This window comes from Sebastes fasciatus, chromosome 1 (assembly GCF_043250625.1).
Source record: "Sebastes fasciatus isolate fSebFas1 chromosome 1, fSebFas1.pri, whole genome shotgun sequence".
NCBI lineage: Eukaryota > Metazoa > Chordata > Actinopteri > Perciformes > Sebastidae > Sebastes > Sebastes fasciatus.
This window is the reverse complement of record NC_133795.1, coordinates 37,685,402-37,699,563: the sequence shown is the minus strand read 5'-3', so window position 1 is coordinate 37,699,563 and position 14,162 is coordinate 37,685,402.

Sequence of the window (14,162 nt, the reverse complement as noted above, 5' to 3'; positions counted from 1 at the left end):
TAGCGGTGAGGTTGCAGATTGCAACCAACTGAAGGCTCTCCCATGTGCCAAGCGTGTTGGAGAACTATGTTTTCCGACACGAAAACGCGAATGTCCCTCTCTAGGGCCAGGTGTTGTAAGAGTAGCATAGGTCATCTGGTGCAGAGCCAGTGATTAGAGTGTGTGTGTACGTGGGAAGTGAGTGTTGAAGCAAGAGAGAGAGAGCGGCGGCAACAAGAGCGAGATACGTCATCGACTCCAGCCCAAGCAGGAAAAGTTAACAGAGTTTGGTTTGTCCGTTCTGGGCTACTGTAGAAACATGGAGGAGAGGACCCGCTCCCTATGAAGATATAATGATGATTCTTATTTTCAGTTGATTATCCACTAAAGAAAACACACTTATTAATATTATATTCCATTTCTGCCAATAACTGCTGTTTAATGCTGCATCCACACACTCTGGTCACAGCGGAGGAAAGCGCATTGCTATTACCAGATGAGTGACAACTTTGTTTGGCCAGTAACCAGCGTAGCATGAAATCATCTCCAATCAATCATGGTGGAATTAGCAAGTTAAGAGTAAATGAAAGTGTATTAAATCACATCTGGATTGTGTGCGGAAACGAGAAAATTGAAATGACATGTGTGGGGCCACAATGTAACTGTGTGTTTACAAGAAAATGCTACGATATACCTTTAAGAAACGTGCTATATAAATAACAATTGTTCTGAATTATTAAATGAAACATGCACTATTCTTTAAAAGTTAATGTCTTTACAAACCAGAGGATTCACTTTTCCCAACTACAGTAAAGTGGAGTATTAAATTGAGTTACACAATGAATGGATCCTGAGACATAATGTTCCCACACAGAGATGTGCTAGGAAACGTGACATTAAAACGTCCTGGAGCTCCTTCCCTAAATAATATAATAACCGACCGGAAAAACAGACATGTGATGAGACACAGGAAAAATGTCTCCACGGGGCTGAACGGGTGTTCGATCACACAAAGGAGCATCTGTGGCCGTGTGTTCAGAGGCCTGCAGGGATTCACTTCGGCTCAATAGGACAGTGTGTTTTGTTTATGTCTGTGTACAGTATTGGCTGAGTGACAATAGGAGCAGTGTAGCTGAAGGACTGGACCATAACTGGGGCAGACTGGTGGCTCAGCAGGCGGCGACGACTCACTCTGAGCCGGCGGCGGATCGACGCTCACTGTTGGCTTCCGTCCTTCTCCTGCTGCATTCACACCACATCAGTTATTCATTTCAATGTGCAAGGTCCTTTAGGCTGCGGTGGTGTGGACCGCACCGTCCTGCAGTGAAAAGTTGAAACAGGATCAACTTTTGGAGAAACGCAACCCGACGTTGCGCTGCAGCGGCCAATCACGTAACCGTGGATCCAGAGCTGTTCAACCCAGCCATGAGGGAACAAAATACGTTAATCATTGTGCAACCGTTTGCCGTTAAATGTGCCATTAATAGGCTGGTTGGAGATGAGCAAGGCCTGCATAGAATCGATCACCAACGATCGTTTATTAGATTTGTGTCCGACTTGCTCTGACGTCATGAACACGTGGGCTGCAGTTTTTAGAGCTTGGCACCGCAGTTGCTCTCGACCGACTGCAAGACCCAGGGCATGATGGGAAACGACTGGCTGTCGCCTGATTAAAAAGAGCTGATTAGCTCTTAGTTTTGGCAGCAAACACCGTGTGTTGTAGAAAGTCACAACTTTCTGTGTAATTGTAATATTTAATGCTAGATTATATTAGTCTCATGTTGTGCAATGAAGGTTTCACCTGTTTACAAACATATCTGGTGTGGTTAATAATAATAATAATAATAATTATTATTATTATATAATTAAGGCACTTATCAAAACGAGAGCTCATTACAAAGTGCTTTACAAGGCAGACATAAAGATATTAAATGCCAGATTCACGCACATTTACACATATATTTACAAACAAATATAAATAAATCTGAACGTGGTCTGAAAACTTCAAGTAGCCTACAGATCAGATCTAACAGGATGTCACTTTTCCTGTGACTTCCTGTAAATTCTTTAAAGGAAGGCTGCTGGAAACTGTCCGGCTTGACCCAAGCTGTCGCTCAATAAAACTGTCATCATATTTTCTCATTTTACCGAGTGTGGTCTTAGCGTCACTTGACAATGTATTATGTACAATGTTTGTATGAGGAAGACGTGTTGGTTTAAAGGAATACGCTGCCGACTGTTCCTGTAAAATGCTCTTCACACCAACATGAACGCAGCATGTTCTCAAAGACAGAAACATGTGACCTGCTGTCTGCATGCAACAACTTCTCAACACTTGCGAAAGGCATTCAGGCTCCATAACGTCCTCTACTTTCTATTATTAAGCATAAAGAGGAAGAGATGAAGAGAGAGCAGGGCGGTAGTAGCGTTGATGAAGGCCTCTTCCTCTTCCTCCCTTTCCGGTTGCATGAACGAACAGGTCTCTGGCCAACTGAATGGAGAAGTGTGTCTGCAGGCACATCTCTTCTCATTCATGCTTTTTTTATTCATTCAATAAATGTGTGTATGAAAGTCGGAGCCGACAGACTTTAGTGACTTTTCATCGAGTGACATTTTTGTTTTTTTGTAAAAAAATGATCCTACTTCTTACTTGATTTATTACCTCAGTAAACATTGTAAACATGAGTTTATGGTCTCAATCGCTAGTTTCAAGTCTTCTTCAATACAGCATGATGTTCATTTAGTAAATTATGGTCCCATTTAGAGTCAAATAGACCATAAAGCAGGGGATGCTTTAGGGCGGGGATGCCTTGTGATTGACAGGTCGAGGTTTTTGACCTCCATCCTCCGAGTGTGTGTTCTCCCTCCTTAGTCTGAACCGTGAGCCAGTTCATGACAACATCTCTGTCACTGGATTCAACTCTGAACCAGCTAAATGCTCTGATTTAAAACTAACTGGCCATTAACTGGTACAATCTTCCAGTACCCAATCCACTTTGACATTACAGCAATCTGCCCTTTTACCCTTCTGCAGAAGTAGCATTTATAGGTTCATGTTCAGCAGAAGTAATGTAGATGAAGATCTCCCTGATGTGTATAAAAAGCCTTGTAGTGAAATTAACTGAGTCTGTGCAACTTCCTGCAGCTCTTAAAGTATAACAGCATGATCTCTGAAGGCCCTGAGGGCGTAGACTTCTCCTTACCAGCTCCATGAGATCCTAACGTCGCATTTAATAACACATGAACGTCCACTAATTCCTCAAAAAGCACCGAGAGTGCCATAAACATGCACAACACACACTCAACTCAAGCACCAATCGACTGATAATCTACTGTTGTTTAAGTAATTGACAAAAGTAAAAAATAATGTACAATAACGAAAATTTGTATATTCTTCTGTTATTGCTTCGTATATTATGTTTCCATGAACTTTATAGGGTTAAATATTTCTAGATTGCAACACCAAGATTGTTTTTGCTTTGTTTTTACATTTTTTAGGGGCAGTTTTACGCCATTATTCAACAGTTACAGTAAATAAAAAGATACTTAGGGGGAGAGAGAGAGAGAGAGAGAGAGAAATGGGGGATGACATGCAACAACAAGCCAATTTCAAAGTTAAAAGGTCAAATATCGTCCTGGCAGCTCGATGTTACACACATGAGTAAGTGAGTGCCGTTGACCTCCAGACTTCCTCTTTTCACTTAAACTTGAATGAGTCGCTTCCCGGCAAAACTATGTGTTAAAAGTGTGTGTGTGCACATGTGAATGTGTGTCTGTCTGATGGGGACTCGATATTATGACTTGGACTCGAGTTGCACACACAGTGACTTGAGACTTGACTTGTGAACAATCTTTTATTTATTCTTCACCTTTTTTGGCGCATTAACATTCATGAAAATGTCTGATGAGCTGAAGGTCAATCCCTCTCTTTATTATGCATAACCTCACACATCTAGTGCTCACGGCCCAGCCCAGTCGCACAGCAGTTCGTGAAATAGTCACGAAATTTTATGTATTGATTCGTGTACATAGACACGAATTTCAAAAATTTTCATGATGGTCAGCATGAAATCAATTTGCATGTAATCCATGTAACTGTGAACCAGGTATAGGTGTTATTTAAACTCAAAACACCATTTTTTCCTAAACCTAACTAAGTCGTTTTGTTGCCTAAACCTAACCAAGTCAATTTCCAAGTAATGACTTGTGAGCATCTCTCTCTGTGTCTGTGTCCTTACCTTCCTCACTTTAAGGTGGCGTGTTCGATTCGATTTTTAGATCTTGGGTGGCGCTTGTCAGGGGGATCACCAAAGTCAGTAGGATTCATCTTCGGGAGAACACGGATATCTGTACCAAATTTGATTTCAATCCATCTAGTAGTTGTTGAGATATTTCAGTCTGGACCGAGCTGCTGATTGTTATCGACACACGAGGGACTGACGGTCGATTACACGTCGCCTAGCAACAGCAAGACTGCCAAAAATGCATCAGTGTGATGGGAATCAGAGCTGCGTGGAAGCGTTGTGATTGTGTTCGTCCAGACTGATCGGCCCATGAGACCGCCGCCACGGCTGCCATCTTAGTTACTATGGTTACAGATGAAGCTGAGAGAGCAGACCATAGACATATGGTATATCCTGGATCGTACGTCAACGTGGGCGCGATATTGGACCGGGCAAGACGGACAAGTAAACGGGGAGAGCTGCCATTGTTTCTGGATAAAAAGCACTATAACGTCTACATTTTTCAACCAATTTCAATGAGTCCTTTTATATTCAAATGTTTATGATCTACGAGGAGTAACGTTAAGTCCAATATGGCGCACATGTTGACGTATCGCCGCAACGGGCTGAAGCGTCCAATGCGACGTCTATGTACTGTATATATATGTCTATGGAGCAGTCTGTGTTTACCTGCTCATATACACACACAGCAGGGCACTCTGTGGTCACATGTCATACAAGATTCATTCACGTATGTGCGTGTGTTTGTGTGTGTGTATGGGTGTGTGTGTTCATGTTGAGGGTGTTTCTGAGGAAAAACCACAACGTTTCTCCACTTAAACAGAAGTCAGGAGTTTCAGTAACTGTGATATCAGGCGAGTGTGTGTGTGTGTGTGTGTGTGTGTGTAGGCCTACAGGCAGGAGGAAGTGAGATGTGTGTGTGGAGTCAAGTGATAGTGTGTGTGGGTGTGTGTGATCAGATGCTGTGATGTGTTGCACTATACGGCCAGCTCTCTTATCAATGAGCTTGCTACTCGCGCGTGTGTGCGTGTGTGTGTGTGTGTGTGTGTGTGTGTGTGCGTGTGTGTGTGTGCGTGCGTGCGTGCGTGCGTGCGTGCGTGCATGTGTGTGTGTGTGTCAGGACAGCAGCATGTTGTTTCTGATAGCTGTCTAGGGATGAACTGTGTGCTTCTGTTTTCTATTGATTGTCAGTCAGGATTCACTTATCTGTCCTGACACAGCAGGCAACTGATTACACATACACACACACACACACACACGAGCAACTGATTTCCTCTCTGCTGAAACACAACGGTAACACACACACTGACGTATGAAACTGTCCCGCAGCAGCAAGAGGTTACAGATGTCTGATGATTACAGTAACAAAACAACAACTGTTGTTTAAAACACTGATGTGCATTTTCTCCTCAACCAGTTTCAGCTGCTGTCATATAAATTACAACTTCTATAAACTAAAAATTAACAAATGTGTCTAATAAGGAAGGAAGTGTCAGTAATCAGAAAACCAGGGCTGTCAGTCGATTCAAATATTTAATCATGATTAAATCGCAAATTATTGACTCATTTTTTTATCTGTTCAAAATGTACCTTAAAGGGAGATTTGTCAAGTATTTAATGTGGAGGTTAAAAGTTCAACCAAGATGATTTGCTAAATGGATTTTCACTCTAATGGACCATTTTTAAACAAACATGAGAAATGTCAGCATTTAAGAGATAAAAGAAGATCTGTGTCATCTTTTTGTTACAAGAGCGCCGCCATGTTGCAGTACTCTAGCCTGGGACGTCACCAGGTTGGTTGGCTCGGCTGAGTTACACAGATACAACGGTAGAGAGACCGTAAAACACGGAGACTGAGGAGACACGGGACAGAAGAAAACAAAAGAGGGGACATGTATTGCTCCTGGATGTAAAGATGAGTTATACAATGTTAGAACCAAGGACAAAACAGTCCATTTCATAAACTGACGCTGAAAAGGAGATCAGGCACTGAGTCCAGCTGACTGTCTCCACATCTCCCGTCCGCTCCCCTCTCTGATCACCAGTCTCTGTCTCCCCATGTCCCGTCCTCTCACCCTCTCTGATCACCAGTCTCTGTCTCCCCATGTCCCGTCCTCTCCCCTCTCTGATCACCAGTCTCTGTCTCCCCATGTCCCGTCCGCTCCCCTCTCTGATCACCAGTCTCTGTCTCCCCATGTCCCGTCCTCTCACCCTCTCTGATCACCAGTCTCTGTCTCCCCATGTCCCGTCCTCTCACCCTCTCTGATCACCAGTCTCTGTCTCCCCATGTCCCGTCCTCTCACCCTCTCTGATCACCAGTCTCTGTCTCCCCATGTCCCGTCCTCTCCCCTCTCTGATCACCAGTCTCTGTCTCCCCATGTCCCGTCCGCTCCCCTCTCTGATCACCAGTCTCTGTCTCCCCATGTCCCGTCCTCTCACCCTCTCTGATCACCAGTCTCTGTCTCCCCATGTCCCGTCCTCTCACCCTCTCTGATCACCAGTCTCTGTCTCCCCATGTCCCGTCCTCTCACCCTCTCTGATCACCTGTCTCTGTCTCCCCATGTCCCGTCCTCTCACCCTCTCTGATCACCAGTCTCTGTCTCCCCATGTCCCGTCCTCTCACCCTCTCTGATCACCAGTCTCTGTCTCCCCATGTCCCGTCCTCTCCCCTCTCTGATCACCAGTCTCTGTCTCCCCATGTCCCGTCCGCTCCCCTCTCTGATCACCAGTCTCTGTCTCCCCATGTCCCGTCCTCTCACCCTCTCTGATCACCAGTCTCTGTCTCCCCATGTCCCGTCCTCTCACCCTCTCTGATCACCAGTCTCTGTCTCCCCATGTCCCGTCCTCTCACCCTCTCTGATCACCTGTCTCTGTCTCCCCATGTCCCGTCCTCTCACCCTCTCTGATCACCAGTCTCTGTCTCCCCATGTCCCGTCCTCTCACCCTCTCTGATCACCAGTCTCTGTCTCCCCATGTCCCGTCCTCTCCCCTCTCTGATCACCAGTCTCTGTCTCCCCATGTCCCGTCCGCTCCCCTCTCTGATCACCAGTCTCTGTCTCCCCATGTCCCGTCCGCTCCCCTCTCTGATCACCAGTCTCTGTCTCCCCATGTCCCGTCCTCTCACCCTCTCTGATCACCAGTCTCTGTCTCCCCATGTCCCGTCCTCTCACCCTCTCTGATCACCAGTCTCTGTCTCCCCATGTCCCGTCCTCTCACCCTCTCTGATCACCTGTCTCTGTCTCCCCATGTCCCGTCCTCTCACCCTCTCTGATCACCAGTCTCTGTCTCCCCATGTCCCGTCCTCTCACCCTCTCTGATCACCAGTCTCTGTCTCCCCATGTCCCGTCCTCTCACCCTCTCTGATCACCAGTCTCTGTCTCCCCATCTCCCGTCCTCTCCCATCTCTGATCACCCGTCTCTCCTCCTCTGCTGTCTCATTCACACCATTCAAAGACGGGGTCGCTAAGAAAATAAACGCTGAAAACACTACTTTATTCTGAAGTCCACGTTATAGCGTTTGTTTACGTAACTTGGAAGTGACGCGTGTTTGAAGTGAATATATAATATATAAAATCAACAGGGATTTGCACAATTATTATAATTCATTAACATACAAAAATGCAATTAAAGAAAGTTGATTTAATTAAAAAAAAAAAGACTACCTCATTTAATACTCTGAATCACTTTATTCAAAATGAGGATTTTGTTTGAGGATTTCTAATATTTTTTAGGGTGATGACGTCGAGAGGGCTCAGCTTTTCTTAGATACGAGTAGGGGGGCTTCAAGGAAAATAGGTCGGGAACTAGTGGTCTAATCGGCTGCACATGCTATACTATCTATATATAAATATATCTATATATATATATGGCATAAAGTCAAACCATGATCACAGACAGAGTAACTGAAAACAAATGTGTGAGTGTGCAGGGCTGCAACCAGTGTGACTCCAGAACTTACTGCTATTTTCTAACACACAGAGAGCCCTGGAGAAAGTGCAACAGGATGCACTTTTACATGTTCCTGGCAAAGCTGTGGTTACTCCCTTTGATGACTACCACCAAGCATGCCGAACCACACACACACACACACACACACACACACACACACGCGCGCGCGCACACACACACACACACACACACACACACACACACACACACACACACACACACACACACATACACACAGACCACATGAAGGCTTTTCCCAGAAGGAATGCTCCTCTCTCTCTCCGGCAGCTGAGTGAGGTCAGACGGACGCTCGCTTTCATTAACATCCTTGAAGGGAAAACTCCACCCAAAACCACTTAAACCCGTTAAAAACCAGCCGCTGGTGGTCGGCCTGACATTTTTTTTGGCTCCGATTGGTGTTTTTGTCGTATTGTTCTTTTCCCTGTATGGATATTTCCAGTACTATGTTGGCAGAAAATGTCTCCCTGGTCTGAAACGAGAGTAACTTTATAAAGGGTTCACAAGTTGTGATTAAAGCCATGTAATTTTTTTTATTGCACGTTATTTTTTCTTGTCCCTCGTAATGGGAGTGAGATGAAGAATTTGTAAAACAAAATGTGAATTTATTTCAGAATAAAGAACAAATAGTCTAAAAGTGCATTTAAATTAAAAAAACAAGACACAACATTTGCTTCACTTTATTCAACTTTTCCAGCCATTGAAACCTGAGAACGAACCATTTCATTGCCAACGACTGCTTCACTGTAGTTGTGCATATGACAATGAAGACCTTTTAGGGACTTATCTTTCCCTATTCACTGCATCTATTCTGTAGTCCAGGGAGAGGGATCCTTCCTCAGTTGTTCTTTCTGAGTTGTTCTTTCCCAGTTAAATGTTTTTTTTGGCGAGTTTTTCCTCATCTAAATTGAGTGTCTAATGCTGCGTTCACACCAAACGCAAAGCGAATATTCGCCTCACGTTACTCGCTCGAGTTTCACTGTGGGATCATTTGTGTTAAAGGAAGAAAGGCTTACCTCCATGTAGATACCAATAGCGTTCCATCAACCATGGCCGTAATAACCACTGTTGCTGCTTTGTACATGTTGTGGAAGTCCCAGATACGTTGGAAAAACAAAAGCCATCTTGTCTTGGGGTTCATAACATCGCCCGGAGGTGCTCGGTGAATTTCACTGAGCTGTATTCACTGTGTCTAACAAGCCATACGTCGCTACAGCAGTATGAACCCAAAATTAACAGATTGTGCTGTGATTTAATTGCAATAAACTGATCAAAAGCGCCCACGCGGATTTCTCAAGTCGCGAATTTGGATCAAAAGGAGACCGAAATAACTACATAATGATGTCTGAATTCATGCGTCATCAGGCCAAGACGACAAGCCATTCACTGAGCAGTTTTACATAAAACTAAATGATACTACAACAAACTTTCTTGACTTGCTAAATTGTTTGTGTTTTACATTGACAAACATCATCTGTGTGATTCATGGCGCAGTTCAAACGGGATCAAAAAAGTATTTGTCTCTCTCCGTTGACTACCGTTCATATTTTTTCTGAAATAAGGTCCCATGGTGGTCCACCGGAAGGGGCGGGACTTCACCTCTCTATTAGTCATAATTGTGCTTGTCCTGACATGACGTGTCAAAATGTCTGCCATGAAAAGAGTACATTGACTGTATTCAAAACCTCATACTATACTAGTAGTACAACCTCATACTATACTAGTACTACAACCTCATACTATACTAGTAGTACAACCTCATACTATACTAGTAGTACAACCTCATACTATACTAGTAGTACAACCTCATACTATACTAGTAGTACAACCTCATACTATACTAGTAGTACAATCTCATTCTATACTAGTAGTACAACCTCATACTATACTAGTAGTACAACCTCATACTGTACTAGTAGTACAACCTCATACTATACTAGTAGTACAACCTCATACTGTACTAGTAGTACAACCTCATACTGTACTAGTAGTACAATCTCATACTATACTAGTAGTACAACCTCATACTGTACTAGTAGTACAACCTCATACTGTACTAGTAGTACAACCTCATACTGTACTAGTAGTACAACCTCATACTGTACTAGTAGTACAACCTCATACTATACTAGTAGTACAACCTCATACTGTACTAGTAGTACAACCTCATACTGTACTAGTAGTACAACCTCATACTGTACTAGTAGTACAACCTCATACTGTACTAGTAGTACAACCTCATACTATACTAGTAGTACAACATTATACTATACTAGTAGTACAATCTCATTCTATACTAGTAGTACAACCTCATACTATACTAGTAGTACAACCTCATACTATACTAGTAGTATAACCTCATACTATACTAGTAGTACAATCTCATACTGTACTAGTAGTACAACCTTATACTATACTAGTAGTACAATCTCATTCTATACTAGTAGTACAACCTCATACTATACTAGTAGTACAACCTCATACTATACTAGTAGTACAACCTTATACTATACTAGTAGTATAACCTCATACTATACTAGTAGTACAACCTCATACTGTACTAGTAGTACAACTTCATACTATACTAGTAGTACAATCTCATACTATACTAGTAGTACAACCTTATACTATACTAGTAGTATAACCTCATACTATACTAGTAGTATAACCTCATACTATACTAGTAGTACAACCTTATACTATAATAGTAGTACAATCTCATTCTATACTAGTAGTACAACCTCATACTATACTAGTAGTACAACTTCATACTATACTAGTAGTACAATCTCATTCTATACTAGTAGTACAACCTCATACTATACTAGTAGTACGTACTGATTTGGCTAAAATGTAGCATGTAGTATGAAGTATGCGAACAAAAGCAAATTCTACAGTATGTATCAGACCAGTCTACCTCGCCTACTGTATCCCACAATGCAAAGCGCTGGACCGCTACAGGCTACAGTTACATCAACAACAGCAGCCAAAAAACGGCTAGTTTTTTACATTTTCCGTAGCTATTTCATCACTAAATTCACTTCTGAACATTTTTGAGGCGATAAATCAACTGTGTAGATTTTTAATAATGACAGTTTTATGATATTAGATGTTGAATCGAATATTTGCTCCACCAGAGTTTAAAAGCTCCAAAAACTGCCGTGACAGCTAGCTAGCGCCTGCTAGGGTCGCTATCTCTGCAGCCGGGTGGTCACGCTCACAGACCGCTGCGAGCTGCTGGAGCTCTCTGGAGACCGGTCTGTAGACGAGAGGCTTTTATTTCCTTGTTGACGGATAGTTTGTTTAAATATCCCAACATATAGGTCCATTATAAATTAACAGGAACCTGTGTTTATCTGCTTATCTGTAGACATGCCTGTAGAGCAAACCTGCTGCGTATGTATGAACAATTGGATCAGAGAGGAGCTGATATTATGGGACTAACTGATGAAGGCTCCCCTCGTTGTCCCTGTGGACCAGCTGAGCGTCATCAGGGACAATCAGCTCCAGCTGTTCTACCTGAGACATTATATAAGCTTGTGTGTCTCTTTGTCTCTGGCTTCTGTTTGGTCATATCTGCTCCACACAACCTCCCCACAGCACATTTTCCTCTCATACATGTTTCACAAACACAACCAAGTTTCATAAATTTCACTTTGGTTTGTCTTTTCTACAGGTTGAAACATATTTGAAGCTACAGCTCTGATGTGTGTGTGGTCTTGACAGTCAGAATCGGGGCATACAGTAAGTGTCTCTCTTTTCTTTGTTGCTCAGCCATGATGCCAACGGCCCGTTTCTTATTCTTCTGTTTATTGGAAGCAACCAGGAAACATTAAACGCATCAGTGCCTGTGCGCGCGTGGATAATTCTTCTCAGGACAAATTTATATATATATCTATATACAGCTCTGTAACACAACAGCACTAACATTTAGAGACACTGTGAGTGAGTGTGTGTGCAGGTCTGTCATTACACAGTTTGGTGAGGTCCTGTGGTAATGCTGTGAGAGCTGTAATTTCAGAGGAATGAAGACGAGGACGAGTCTCTCTTCCTCTCTGTGACCTTAGTGACCCGCCGTAATGACAGGAAACCTTCTTCACTTTTATAAATGTTGCTCTATTTCCCCTCCGTTACTCCTGGTGAAGAAGGTGTGAACATTGTCCCGAGGAAGTATTGATATAAAAGATATTCAGTGACTAATGTAGTGGACTAATATTGATCTGATATAGAGTCCTAAAACCCAGAAATTAGTTAGTTATTTTAGCACTTCCTGTTACCTCGTCTGGAAGTCAATGGGTTTTTGAAGCTGAAAAGATTTTTCACGTTTTGTTCTACGATATGAAATACGTCAGTAAATATCCCACTCGTGAGTTTGGAAGCCTTTACATGTCTTAAAAAGGTGGTTGCTAACAAGTTGCTAAAATGAGACTACTCATACAGCGTCGTTGTGTATACTCGCACTCATGTAACCGTGGTGTAGTTCGTTTATAGCCTAACATTAGCTTTTTACTTCTGCTGATTGCATTCACACTTAAAAAATCATAAAGTGGTGTTCATTAGTGGAGATTATCTTGATGAACAAAATATTTAAACGTGTCTTTATTTTCTGCAATGATTTTATGTGGACAGAATTCCTTCATTTGTTAACACAAGGCTTTTATTCTGAAATATGTGCAGGACAGTGTTGTAGAACATGCAGTGACTTGCAGAGCTCCACGAATTAATAAAGTACCGGGTTTTAATTGTGGATTATTACTATTATTTACAAATTACCACACGTTTATTAATCCTTTCTCTGTCTAAAATAAACAAAACTGGCATTTATATTGAAATGAAATGGTCATTATGAAAGGCAGACTCTAAGTAGAAAGTAAGGGCTGACAGCAGCTGCAGCAGCTGCAGCAGCAGAAACGCAGCTGGTCTAAACACCCAACGCCTGAATCACAAAGCCGTCACGCGCTCCTGATGTGCCCAGTCTGTCCCGGGCGTAAGTGGTTTTGTTGCCTAAACCTGCGGACGTTACCGTAGTTTTGTTGTGTATAGTGCAAAAATGACACGCGAAAAGGCTCAAATGCGTTCTCATGAAACGCGGCATATTCGTTTAATGTCGTGCTATTTATACGCCTTCCCATGAGATCGGGTCGCAGCTCCATACGTTACCCCAAATTTGAATCGTGACACGGCGTAATGTAGGAAGTATTGAAATATCAGATGGATAATTAACAATGACCCGCAGATATTTTCGGGTTGTGTGTCTTATTCTTGTGAAAGTGATATCTCAGGAACGCCTGGAGGGAATTTCATCAAATTTGGCACAAACGTCCACTTAGACTCAAGGAACTGATTAGAATTAGGTGGTCAAAGGTCACTGTGACCTCACAAAACATGTTTATTCATATGCTAATTATGCTAATTTCACACAAATGTCTAATAGAATAAAATGAGGTGAAGACATGGACGTAAACTGCAACTTGACTGGTTGGCGGAGGCGTACAATGCCGATCAAAAATGCAGATAATACAACAACAGCTGTTGTACTAAAGTCTCCTTGAGAAAAGACACTATTATTAGACTGGATGTTCTCATCAGCTCCCTGCTGAGCGTGACATGGATGTTTACATTTGACACAAGTGGAAATGACAAGTGCATTGTCCTCCTGTGACCCTCCCTGACTTTCATATTGAATGGTGTAATGTGATTAGTGAGGCAAATTAGCGAGCAGTTCAGTTCAGATCTTAATTATCCCACAAGAGCCCATGTGATTAGATGCGATCCTGACTGTCTTTCAGAGGCTCTAGTAGGTTCATTTTTAGGGCTGGAGTGAAGCCTGAGGAATGAAAACCTCAGGAATCCATTGGTACCAACCATGTCGTACTACCATGTCGGGAAGGAGGTTAAATAATGCTCCAAACTTGGGCTAAATTTTAGCAAGGAATAACTGGCATGGCCATTTTCAAAGGGGTCCCTTGACCT